The sequence below is a fragment of the Pleurodeles waltl genome, chromosome 3_1, assembly GCF_031143425.1.
Source record: "Pleurodeles waltl isolate 20211129_DDA chromosome 3_1, aPleWal1.hap1.20221129, whole genome shotgun sequence".
NCBI lineage: Eukaryota > Metazoa > Chordata > Amphibia > Caudata > Salamandridae > Pleurodeles > Pleurodeles waltl.
Genome location: NC_090440.1, coordinates 118,983,067 through 118,996,898, shown reverse-complemented (window position 1 = coordinate 118,996,898; position 13,832 = coordinate 118,983,067).

The window sequence follows — 13,832 nt, the reverse complement described above, 5'->3', positions numbered from 1 at the left end:
TGTATGTGAAGGGGTGTGAGTGCGTGGATGCTTGCGGGGGTGTTGTGTGTGTGGGAATGAGTGCGTGTATGTCTCTGGGTATGTCAGTATGGATGTGTGCGTGAATGTTTGAATGTAGGTATGTGTTTCTGCCTGTCTGTGTGTATGTAGGCATGTATGTCGGCGTGTGTGCGTGTGAGTGTGTAGGTTGTGCCTGCATGCGTCTTGTGTGTGTATGAGTGATGTTATGTTGGGGGTCGGGGTGGGGAGGGGGTCCTGCCACCTTTGGGGGGTGGCAGGGGTGGTGGGGGGTGTAGGTGAGGGAGTCGGGGTGTGGGTGAGGGAGACCCCTATCAGTGCCAGGGGAAGGAATTCCCTGGCACTTCCTTCCCTGGCACTGATAGTGCTTACTGCCATGGATTTCATGGCGGTTCAAACCGCAAGAAATCCACGGCGGTAAGCCGGGTCAAAATACCGCCGGCGGTATAGTGGCAGCCGACCGGCTGGAGACACAGGTCTCCAGCCCGGCAGTCGTCTCCGCCCTGGCGGGCAGAACGGAGAACCGGCGGATGACCATGGCGGTAACCGCCATGGTCATAATTCCATGAAGGGAGACCGCCAGCCTGTTGGCGGTCTTACCGCCGGTTCTCCGCCTTCCGCCAGGATCGTAATGACCCCCCATGTCTCTTTTCTGCAGGAGGAGGAGACTGGAGATGCCCCTGTGGCAGCAGTTGACCCTGTGGACAGTGAGGATTAGGAGGCAGAGGATGTGGATGAGGACAACAGAACAACTGTAATCCGTCAGTACTTCCAATGACACACAGGTGAGACAGTGCAGCTTTACATTTCAATGACTTTGGTTGTATTCTGTGTGGCATTGGCATGCTGGTATTTCCCACTTCTATGCCCACTTACTGTTGCCTCTGGTTTGTCATTTTGCAGATGCTGGTGATTTGACAAATACTCCTGGTGTGATCACAACAGCTAGCTACAGGTCATTAATTCTATGTTCATTCTACGTGCAGTTATTTTGCACTGGTTGTACCTGTTTCAATCAGTACATATTTTAAATACATGACATACTCGAAATCGACTTTTATCAAAGGGTGTTTATTGAAGTGCTAACCTATAGGGGAAAAGTGCAATGGGATGGGGTGATGATGGAGGAAAGTCCAGGGTATTGTTCCAGTCTGTTTGTAGCACAGTTGCATTGTCCAAGGGGACATAGGAAGAGGAGCAATGGCAGTTCAAAGTGGACAGGAAGACTGTGTGGGACACAAGGGGGACAATCAGGAGAGTCTCATTTTCTGGCAGGGGTCTTGGCAAGTGTCTCTGGCTTCTGTCTGGATCGCAGGGAATGTTTGAGGGGTGGTTTACCTTCTGCAGGGGGAGGGGTGCTGGTGGCCTGTGAGTCCTGTGGCGGGGCCTCCTGGTTACTAGCGGCAGCAAAAGTAGAAGGCTGTTCAGATGACTGGCTAGTGACAGGGGCCATCTGGTGTGAGACTGCCTCCCTCATAATGTTGGCCATGTCTGCCAGCACCTCTGCTATGGAGATCAGGGTGTTGTTGTTGACCTGCAAGTCATCTCTGGTCCCCAGGTACTCTCCCTCCTGCAGTCGCCTGTTCTCCTGCACATTGTCCAGGATCTGGCCCATCGTGTCCTGGGAATGTTGATAGGCTCCCAGGATCTCGGAGAGTGCGTCCTGGAGAGTCGGTTCCCTGGGCCTGTCCTCCCCCTCATGCACAGCAGTGCTCATAGTGTCCCTGTTGGCCTGTGGCTCTGTCCCCTGAACCATGTGCTCACTGCCACTGACCCCAGGTCCCTGATTGTCATGGGTGCGAGGTGTAGCCTGGGGTCCCTGTACAGGTGGGCACACTGCTGATTGACATGTCCTGGGGACAGAGGTTTGGGGACGCTGGGTTGGTGAGGTGGTGTTGGATGCTGATGGGGAAGGCTCTGTGGTGGTCTGTGACTGGGCTTAGGTAACCGGCTGCCAATTGGTCCCTGATGGGCCAGGTAGATCATCCAGATCCTGAAGTCCAGAGTTACTGTCATCATTGTGGGCCTCTTCTAGTGGGGGGCAGGATAGTGTTGGCACCTCCTCTACAGTGACATTGGCTGGGGTACCTGTGGGGATGTAAATCATGTGTTATGGTTAATGTGTATGACATATTGTACATCCCTGGCTTCCCCTCTATGGTTGTTGTTGCCCTGCCAGCTTTTACTTGTGTATGTTGGTGTATGGTGGGATTGTTAGATCTCAATGCTATGCATGCTTTAGTGATGAGTGTCCATGCAGGGCTGTGAGGGGTGTCCATGTATTGGTACACCATGCAGGGCTTGGCACTGGGATTAGTGAGATGTGATGGGGGTGTATGGGATGGAGTGGAGTGATGGGAGTGAGGGTGAGGGTATGCGATGGCATGCAGGTAGGGGGTGATAATAGTAGAGAGTTGATTTACCAGAGTCCAGTCCTCCTTCGACTCCGGCCAGGCCCTCAGGGTGCAGTATTACCAAGACTTGCTCCTCCCATACTGTGAGTTGTGGGGGAGGAGATGGGGGTCCATCGCCAGTCCTCTGTATAGCGAGCTGGTGTCTTGCTGCTATGAAATGTATCTTCCCCTGTAGGTCGTTCCACCTCTTCCTGATGTCGTCCCTTTTTCTGGGGTGCTGTCCCACTGCTTTGACCCTGTCCACAATTCTCCGCCATAGCTCTGTCGTCCTGGCTATTGATATCTGCTGCACCTGTGCTCCAAATAGCTGTGGCTCTACCCTGACAATTTACTCCACCATGACCCTTAACTCCTCCTCTGTGAAACGGGGGTGCCTTTGTGGTGCCATGGGTGTTATGTGATGTGTGTTGGTGAGGGTGTGTTGGGTGATGTGTTGGGGTGTGTGAAGTGGGGTGCTTGAGGGATGTAAGGGTGTATGTGGTGTGTGTTTGTAGTTGTGGCAGTGGTCTTGGTGTCAGTCTTGTGCCAATGAATTGTAATCGTAAAGGGTTGTGGGTAATGTGGATGTGTGTTTTATAGTGATGTGTGTGTGTGGATGTGGTGTGAGTGTGTGGGTATGTGGGTGTGGTGTGTATAGGTGTCAGGTGTGTGTTGTTTGAATTGTCCAATGTGGTGTTGCTTTGTCCATGGGTGTCCATTTTGAGTGGTATGTGCCGCCAATGGTTTACCGCCGTTAAACGTCTGCCGTGGTGGTTCGTGGGTCATAATGTGGTGGGTGTTGTTCTGTTGTTGTAACGGTGTGGATTTTGATACTGCCAGTTTATAACTGACCTTTGTTCTGGCGGATTTTTGTTGGTGGCTGAATTCTGTCGGATTGGTGTGAGTGTCATGATATGGTGAACGAATATTCGCCACTGCTGCGGTAAGTTGGTGGCCATCAGCGTGACGGTAAGCGGAATTTACCGCCAATGTCATAATGAGGGCCATAATGTCCATATTCTAAGAACTGGTTGAATCTCCTCAACAGAACTCAGTCATAGAGAAAGCTCAAAACTGAACCATGGATTAGTGCACACTACCCTGAGAAGCAGTACTTAGCATAGGCTGAAGGCTGAGGAGCAAGAAGTTACAAGAGGAGTTTATATTGAATCTGAAGACATAAATACACAGGAGACGTTGACAGAGTCAGGATCACAGGAAGGCTTGGAAGATAACTGTAGAACTCTGAAGGTTCCGGGCGACTCACAAGGTGAGTGCAGTGACAATGCTTGCACAGGACTGGAATGAGGCCAAGCGTTGAGTCTGGGGTTAGATGGGGTTTAAATATCCAGAAGGGCACCTGGCTCACATGGAAGGACTGGAAAGTCCCAATGGAAACCTGGGAGAAAACACATGCTAACCTAATGGATGTGACCTTTGCCGATGCAGGTGCAAATGATGGTAGGAAATCAATTAACCAACTGTTGGAACCAAAAGTCAATAGGGCACGCCAATTGGCACTAATAAGAAAGGCAAGTGGAAAACATCTTTTATAATGTCCCTGTTTATTTTTACAATGTAAACTACATTTGAGGTACCAAGGCTAGACCTTCGGGATGATGTATATAGAAAAATAAGATAGTTTAAGACTTTGGAAGTACTTTTAATTCCCAAAGCCGAATTTGGACATAGTTGTATTCTAAAAGCAGCCTGCAAGTCAGGGCTAGCTTTTAAAATAACTACTGGGCCTTTAAACCCACATGCCCTGATAAATAATATGTACTTACATGTAGGTTGTCAGTACCAATTTAAATATACCTAATAACCATATGCCTTTTAGACGGAGCAAAGGCCTTGGGGCTGGTAAGCCGGGCCCAGGGTGCAATCAGAGTCAGAAAACACCAGTATCAGTCTAAAATGGGGGTCAAAAGAGAGCGGACATCTGCGAAACACATGGTTTTCTCATGACATTCATGTTTAGGATTTCTCTATGACTCAGTAATCCTGAATGAATGCTTAGATTTGCCTACCTGCTCATTAGTCCTTAGTGCATGATAATGTATGCACAATAGTTTACTAATCCTTAATACATAACCAGATATACACCGTCAGTAATACTGGGTGCAGGCTCCCATTTACACCATCAATGAGGAAATGTGTAGACCCTACCCAGACTGGCACAATCTCAAACAATGTTGACTTAATACCCACATTTGCACCATCATTAAGTAATACTTAATACTCGTCCCGTTATAAACAGTCAGTCGTTACAAGTATGCAAAGCTACAAAACTTCATACATTGCTCCACTGGTCCCCCCTCCTCTTCCTCACAATATACTGAAATGTTGAGGAGATAAACATTTCTTTTTTATGTGAAGTGAAACTCAGGTATGCGAGCATAGAGGTTTCTTGGGCATGACGTCTGTAGTTTCTAGTGCAGTAGAAGCTTGGATCTATGTACCTCATTGACCAGAAACCCTGCAGTAAGGAGCATGGCCTATCCACAACATTCACAGTGAACATCTACCTTAGGCTGACAGCAATCTCTCACTTCCAGAAAACATGACACAACCGGGAGAGACAGAGGGGATCATTCTGACCCCGGCGGTCATGGACCGCCGGGGCCAGGGTTGGCGGGAGCACCGCCAACAGGCTGGCGGTGCCCCGCAGGGCATTCTGACCGCGGCAGTTTGGCCGCGGTCAGATGCGGAAAACCGGCAGTCTCCCGCCGGTTTTCCGCTGCCCTTTAGAATCCTCCATGGTGGCGCAGCTCGCTGCGCCGCCATGGGGATTCTGACAGCCCATACCGCCATCCTGTTCCTGGCGGTTCTCCCACCAGGAACAGGATGGCGGTATGGGTTGTCGTGGGGCCCCTGGGGGCCCCTGCAGTGCCCATGCCAATGGCATGGGCACTGCAGGGGCCCCCGTAAGAGGGCCCCACTTTGTATTTCAGTGTCTGCTTTGCAGACACTGAAATACGCTACGGGTGCCACTGCACCCGTCGCACCTTCCCACTCCGCCGGCTCAATTCTGAGCCGGCATCCTTGTGGGAAGGCTCTTTTGCACTGGGCTGGCGGGCGGCCTTTTGGCGGCCGCCCGCCAGCCCAGTGCAAAAGCCAGAATCACTGCAGCGGTCTAATGACCGCGGAGCGGTGTTCTGGAGGGGGGAACTCTGGCGGGCGGCCTCCGCCGCCCGTCAGGGTTAGAATCACCCCCAGAGTTGGCTGTCACTTCATCCATTCTCCTCCTTTTTAAACCTACACACAATGCTTGGCGCTCCTTGTTAAATAAAACAAATGTGTTGCTCTTGTGCCTTAGCTGCACCCCCCATTATGAAAGAGGAATATCTGATCCTACGCAGATAGGCAAATTGAAGCTTCGCTCAACTGTTTGCACTGAAATGATGCTCTGTTGAATGAGGAGGACAGGGCACCTGGCTGTGGCTGAGGGGTGATTTTTGGCCGTTCCTATTTACAAATTTCACAAGCTGTGTGTGCTTAACGCTGTCTCCAGCTAGATCTAAAATATATAACGTCTGCGCAATTCAAGCATGAGTTAAGCCTAAATTTCGTTTTTTTCCCGAAAATTGATAGTGAGTTATTTAGTACCTTGGAAGAAGAAAGTGCAACTATCCATTTTCCATCTTTAGAAAATTTGAAAGAAATGCAAACAACAGAAATTCGTGAGCAGAGAATTAAACAGCTTGGAATGAGCTGCCATGAAGATGAAAAAGCCTTCTACCTCAGCACTGATAATTATTTATCTTGGGTATAACTACTGCAAATCCAATGACTGATTGTCAGACGTCACCCAGTCTAGAGAAAGTTAGAAATCAGTTTGGCAGTTCCTTAAAAATCAGCAGCTGTTATTAGGATATGTTTAGCACCTCTCCAAATGGATTGCTGTTTCCTTCAAAAACAATTTGTGTTAGTTAACCACTTGACAGGTTTTCAGCAGATAGCCTGTGGAGAGTGCAGATGGGATCTATATTCAAGCAGGATACAAAACGCATTTAAAACCAAATTGCTGCCACAGCTGCATTTAAGTAAACCACTGTTGCAGGATAGACAATATCACTTTACACAAACTGTTAAATGGCACTTTATTTCTGTCCCTACAATAGACGGTCAAAAATGAAATATGTTTGTATTGAGTGAGGTATGCTGTAATGTGCTGCAAAAAGTCTATTTGACATAGCATTTCATGCGATCGCTAGCCTGTTTTTGCCTGCCTCAGTTCTTGGCAGATAAGGCAACAGCACAGACAGTGATCTGCCCATCATCTCACAATCAATTTGGAAAATAGAGGTTTGGGCTCAGAATCCAAGTCAGTTTCCTTATTTGATAAGGTTTCTACTAGGCTACCAAAGCGATTTAATCATGATACAGTTCCGTTCGCCTCTGCATTTAAACATGTTATAAATGTAACTCATTACAAATATTGGGCCGCTTCACAAAGACTGGAATATGAGTAAGTCTAACTTACTTTTTTAGTACTCCTGTCTGATTACTCGTAAATTGGGAGGATAAGAGTGTTCTTTCCTTTCAACCATTGTTCTCCTAGAATTCATATGTATTGCAAAAGTAAATCGATGGGAAATAAATGTGTTTATTACAGTTGATGTCTACATCAGCGTAACGTCGACTCATGTTTTAATTTATGTATGTTCATGGCGATGAAGCGCTAAAATGACATGTAATTCAAACACTCCTGCCAACACCTACAACCATACCATTGAATAATAAACAAATGTCTGTAAGGATCTTGCCAAATGATTGCAGTTTTGGGTTCAGTTCCAGAGGCCCGATTCTAGCCAGCAGCCTCGGACCCCGTCTTGTAGCCTTGGGCCCTGTACATTGCTTTGCTGCCCTTCGGCTAGGTTGTGTTATAAAATACCACATATATTCATAGACACAGAGCTGTGACTGCACTAAAAGGCTTTCTCCGTGAAAGGTTTTGATATGGCGTTTCTGTCTCTGCCGTGAATCTCAGGTATGTAAGTATAATAGGGTGCGATGTGAGGATGCGCCTACTTTATGCCTCTATTTTCAGGCCAGTGTCTGTTGTTCTATCACAGACTGCACTCAAAGAGAGAAGAGCTATCCGCGCGTGGACGTTTTAAGGCAAGGGCAAATTGGGCACTGGGTCAGGGCCCCAGCCTTTCAGGAGGGCCCCTGATCAGCCTTCCCAATTGTCTGCCTGAACCAGCTGTGTTCTGCAGACAATATTGACCAGATGACCTTGAATGATATGGTAAAGTGATTTCTTTAAATATGATGGGGCATATTTCTGAAAGGCTTCTGCCACCAGAGCCTCACTTTTTTGATGCTCAGGTGAGACAAGACTCTAAACCACATCTCTGCAGTCACTCAAAGTCACTTTATATGGCTTTGAATGGCCTCATAGATATGTAGTAAGACAAAGCATTGCAAGTCGCTATGTTTCCTTACTCTGCACCAGGGAGGCATTCCATGGGTGTTGCAGTAGGTTTTCCCACACAACACCCATGGATTTTGAAGCTACACCTCCCTACAGCAGGCGTAAGGAGAAATATTTTCCTTTCTCCTTTTATTTCCTGTTTTCATGTGTGCTGCATTCTGGAGCATAGATGAAAAGAGGAAAATGCCTCTTTGGACATTCCTGCATGCAATGCAGACACCCTTGCACCAAAAAAGTTTGTTTAGATGGAAAGAGTACCTCACTTATGATAAATGGAAGTGAGTCACATAGATTACTTTCAGTATCATTAGTTCGCTGCTGCTGCATCACACTTGTGAAAACACATAGCACTTTAGTTCCTTCTGATGCACATATTCTGAAGGTTAGATGTAAATGCATGAAGAATTTGCATTGACTTCTAATGTATGCCACATACTTACGTGTTGTTTTGCATATTATATCTTACCTACTTTGTTTTCAGCACGTTTTAACATCAATAAAGGAGGCATATGGTATCTACAGTCAGAAAAGGTGGCCAAACAAGGGTAATTATTGAGAGTGCCCTTTTGGTGCCTGAAGGAATCTCACACTGTTCCTTTTTTTGAATGTCTTTAGCATTTTACACTACTGCAACCTGAACTGTCCAAAGGATGTTAGCTCTGCTGTTGACTCTACTGTGATTGTCTTGCTTCCCAGGAAGACTTGCACTGCCTCAGTGTTGGTGTGTTAGTGTGTCTCTTTCGTAAAAGTTTAGGCCCATATTTATACTTTTTTAGTGCCACATTTGCGCCGATTTTTGTCGCAAACTTACAAAATACAATTGTATTTTGCAAGTTTGCGCTGTTTCTGCTTCAAAAAATGGCTCAAATGCGGTGCTAAAAAACTATAAATATGGGCCTTAGTGTTCACACTCCACCAATACTTAAATAAGCCAGATGTGTATACCTCTCAAAGTCATTTGAAACATTTTAATCACTAGTTATGTTTGTCTTTCACTTATTTTTGGTTATGGGAAGGGATCACTTGCAGTGTGAAAATATGTTGTTGGCTTTGACATCCATAATAGTTGGCTGTGAGAAGCCTGAGCCTGTGAGATCTGCTTAATTACTACTCCTATTTTATGTACTAGCTGACACGTTTTATGTAACATAGGTTACAACAAATGTGTCTGATGTCTGAGCAAGAACGTTTTTGGGGTTAGCTTTGCTATCAAAGTCCTGAGTCTGTACCCTATGGGTAACCTGAGGGATATATTTAGTTTAAGATGATTGAGCATGTAAAATTGATTTAACCTGAGAGCAACCATGCTGCTAGAGGACTGAGAGCTGATTTAGGAGCACCTAGCACCTCCTTGTACAACATTAGCACCATTTTTATACGCTAATGTGGCCCAAGGAGGCCAAAATCACCACTCCAAATTTATAAAGTGGTGCAATGCATACATTGTTCCACGTTGTAACCCTTTGCAATACATTATGCCTGCACCAGGCATAAAGTATGCAAAGAGGGCATTCCCCCATTGGGGAGCCTAAAGAATGGCGCAAAGAAATCTAGAAGATTTCTTTGCATCATTTATTTCAACACTTTTAATGCTTGCTCAGAGCCGGCGTTAAAAGGAGGCACACCATTGTTTTCAATGAGCCTCATTGGGCTTTGAAGGATTACCATCAACATTTGCACACTAATCCTGCAAAGCTCCAAACTAGTGTAAAAAATGTGGACACTAGTTCCTCTAACTACCGTCATCGTGTGCCGTATCTTAGATACAGCACACACATGGAGTGTGTTAGGGGAGCAATAGGGGGCGCAGGAAAATTGGTGCAGTGCCACTTTTTTAAAATCAGTGCCTGAGTCTGTACAATAATGTCTGTGAGGTCCCTGTAATATGGGTATTAGACGTGCCTGATGTCTGACCTTGTACAAACTGTGTAAAAGAGGGATAGCACAGATTGGGGAGTTAATACCTGAGCCTGGAAAGCATTTATAACCTTAAATGAGACAGCTTTCATGTGCAATGCCTGAGCCTGTTAAGATAAATGCAACCCGAGGCTATGCTTACTTCCTGAAAGCATCTCTGATTTGTGTTAAAGAGACAAAACTCAGGGGCATATTTATACCCCATTTGTGCCGAGTTTGCGTAATTTTTTTATGCAAATTCAGAGCAAACCTAACTCCAGATTTATACTTTGGCACTAAAGTTTTGGAGTTAAAGTAATTTTTTGCCTGTAGGAAACTACCTTGCATCAATGAGATGCAAGATGGGCGTTCCAGGGCAAAAAATGACTCTAAGGCCCTAGCGCGTTATCTATCCTCCCGTGCAAAAATGGTGCACATGAGGGAGGTTGCCCTTTGCGCCAGATTGCGCCATTCCATAAATAAGACACCCGGCCGGCGTCTTCAAATGGCGCTAGCTGGTGGTAAATTTCTTCACGCAAAATTGCATTAGCACAGTTTTGCGTGGAAAAGTATAAATATGGACCTCAGTTTCCTAAAGTCAAGTCCAATGATATCTCTGTTGATGTAAAAAAATGCTACTTAAAATGTTTAGAGCATTCAGATGCTTAATAAAATAAATGCCTATAGTTTGCATAAAATGATCCTAAAAAGGCTTCAATATATTCCACAGTTTTCATATTCCACAGTTTTCTTAAAGCAATATATATATTTTTTTAATCTTCTTTTTAAATTTACTGAGGTTCAAATACGCCTCCTATGTAGGACAAATTCTGGCTGTAGTTCTTGTAATTCAATGTGACCTTGTAAATTATAGGGGCAAATTTACAAACTCCTTGCACAACCAGAGAGCCACTTTTTGTGACGCTCTGGTAGCGCAATGCCCTGCATCATATTTACAAGGTGGAGTTAAGCCACAAAAAGTGGCTTAAAGCCGCTTGTAACTATGGGCTACCCCACACAGTTTTCTGCGTCAAAGAGGCGTGCGATGGGTGTTGCTGTGGGTGTGCCCACTCAACACCCATTGCTTTTTTACACTGCCCCAGATATACAAGGAAACTGTAAGCACCAAAAACTATTGCCAGCCCAGGGGTGACATTACAATGGAGCAACAAGGACAAATATTTTTATTTCTCCTTGTTTTTTGCTCTTTCTATGTGTTCTGCATTTTACAGCACACATAGAAGGAGCAAGCCACCATTAGTGATTGCTTTTGTAAAGGAAGGTGTCCCTTCCTGCACAAAAACAATCACCCCCACAATACAGGCACCCTTACGTTGGCACAGGGGAGAACACAGGGATGCTCCAAATTCTTGTAAATGTGGTGTATCCCTGCATTCTGGAAATGATGCATCTTGGCGCAGGAAGGTTGCTTGCGGCACCACGCTGCACCATTTCCCTGTAGATATGCCCCATAGTAATTAATCCTTAACCAGAAATTTGTATGTGGAGCTGCATCTGTCACATGTGTAATATGTACCACATAATGAGCCTAAATAGTCAAAGCATAGGCTAATACTTTTAGTTTGGGCCTAGCGCTCCTGTCTGTGCACTGCTAGTGAACTAGCCTAAGTGGGTATGAAAGATCAGACCTTGGATAATAAATTCAAAGATATTCTGAACAATGGCCCCAAAATAGGGTTGGCCCATGCCCCGCAAATACTTAAGATGTCCCTGGTGGGTTTGACTGCATCTGTATAGCATTTCAAGCTTATAGCTGCCCATGACTTCTTCCCTGAAAAAAACTATTTTCATACATAATCCAGTTGCTCAAAGCATCTTTCTGCTCTCCATTTGGACACAAGATGGGACCAAGAAACGTATTACATTCACATGTGAACCTTTCACTGCCTTTGAGTTGCAGTTCAGCATGAAACTAACTCCCACACACTACTTTCGTACCAAGCAATGACAGAGGGGATACCAGGATGCATTGTTGGTGCAGAGATTGGTGCAGGCAGGGGCAGGAAATTAACTGATCTTTTGCCTATGTTTTACACCCAAAGAAAATACTGTCCAGATATAAAACATACACCGAGGACTGCTGAACTACTATTTTCATGCAGGGTTCTACTTAAAAATAGGCCCAGCAGGTTCTTCTAAATTTTTTCCTCCCAATGCTAATAAGGATCTAGCACTGTGAAAATACCATTCAAGTCTAGTCAGCACCAGTGTTGTGGGTTTATTTTAGCATTTTGCTTAGGCACAATTATTTCAGCTTCAGGCCTCCAGCTTTGCCCTTTCACCTAATTAATTTTCATTTATTCATTTTGTTATTTTAGTATGGTTCCATTCTATTATTATTTTTTCATTAGCTGCCTTTCCATGTAAGAATTGTTTTGAGTGCTTTTGCATGACATTTCGTCTTGTGCTTCTGCTCAAGACTATTGTTAGAAATGGGGTCTTTGGTTGACAGTAAGGTTACCCCCTGTTCAAACAAGTACCCTAACTCTAGTCAGGGTAAAAGAAAATCACCGTCAGCTAACCCATGCTTACCCCCTTAGTAGCTTGGCAGATCAGTAGGCTTACTTTCAGAGTGCTAGGTGCAAAGTATTTTTGTACCAACACACACAGTAACTTAATGAAAACACTACAAAATGACACAACACAGGTTTAGAAAAATAGGAAATATTTATCTAAACAAAACAAGACCAAAATGACAAAAATCCACAATACAAGAGTCAAGTTATCAATGACAAAGTAAAAAGAGGCCTTATGTAGTTTAAAACACACACTAACACTGTTAGTGTGAAAATGTACCCTGGGTGCGTCAAAAATAACCCTGCATGGGTGAGTGTGCGTCAGACAGGGCTTGTGATGCGTCGATTCCACTCACAAGCGAGACCTTGGGTTGTTTCTCCTTTTATCGGGTCGGGGTGCGTCACTTCTTCTCCCAGCAGGAGAGTGATGCATCGATCCGGTCAGCACTCTCGGGTCTGGGTAGGCCTTGCATTGTTTTGACACACCCAGCCGTGTTTGCGGTGGAAATCCAGCCACACGATGTTCAGAAAACCACGCAGCGCGGGTTGCGATCTCCCAGCCTCCCAGCTGCACGTCGTTTCTCCAGCTCTATGAGTCGTTTCTTTGGTCGCGTTTCAGGCAAGCATCGATTTTCAGCCACGGAGCCGGCAGGGCGTCATTTCTTCAGCCGCAGATCGGAGTTGCGTCGATCTTTTCCCGCACAGAGCTCTGTGCGTGGATTTCCTTCTCTTAGGCTACCAGCTTCTCCTTTCAGGGTCCCAGGAACTGGATGGGCACCACAGGGCAGAGTAGGAGTCTCTCCAGAGACTCCAGGTGCTGGCAGAGAGAAGTCTTTGCTGTCCCTGAGTCTTCAAACAATACGAGGCAAGCTCTAAATCAAGCCCTTGGAGAGTTCTTCTCAAGATGGAAGGCACACAAAGTCCAGTCTTTGCCCTCTTAATCTGGCAGAAGCAGCAACTGCAGGATAGCTCCACAAAGCACAGTCACAGGCAGGGCAGCTCTTCTTCCTCAGCTCTTCAGTTCTTCTCTAGGCAGAGGTTCCTCTTGTTTCACGAAGTGTTCTAAAGTCTGTGGTTTTGGGTGCCCTTCTTATACCCAATTTCTCCTTTGAAGTAGGCCTACTTCAAACTAAAGTCTCTTTTGAATGTGAAACCCTGCCTTGCCCAGGCCAGGCCCCACGTACTCACTAGGGGGTTGGAGACTGCATTGTGTGAGGGCAGGCACAGCCCTTTCAGGTGTGAGTGACCACTCCTCCCCTCCCTCCTAGCACAGATGGCTCATCAAGATATGCAGGCTATACCACAGCTCCCTTTGTGTCACTGTCTAGTGTGAGGTGCAGCCAGCCCAAATGTCAAACTGACCCAGACAGGGAATCCACAAACAGGCAGAGTCACAGAAATGGTATACACAAGAAAATGTTCACTTTCTAAAAGTGGCATTTTCAAACACACAATCACAAAATCAACTTTACTCAAAGATGTATTTTTAAATTGTGAGCTCAGAGACCCCAAACTCCACATGTCCATCCACTCCCAAAGGAAATCTAT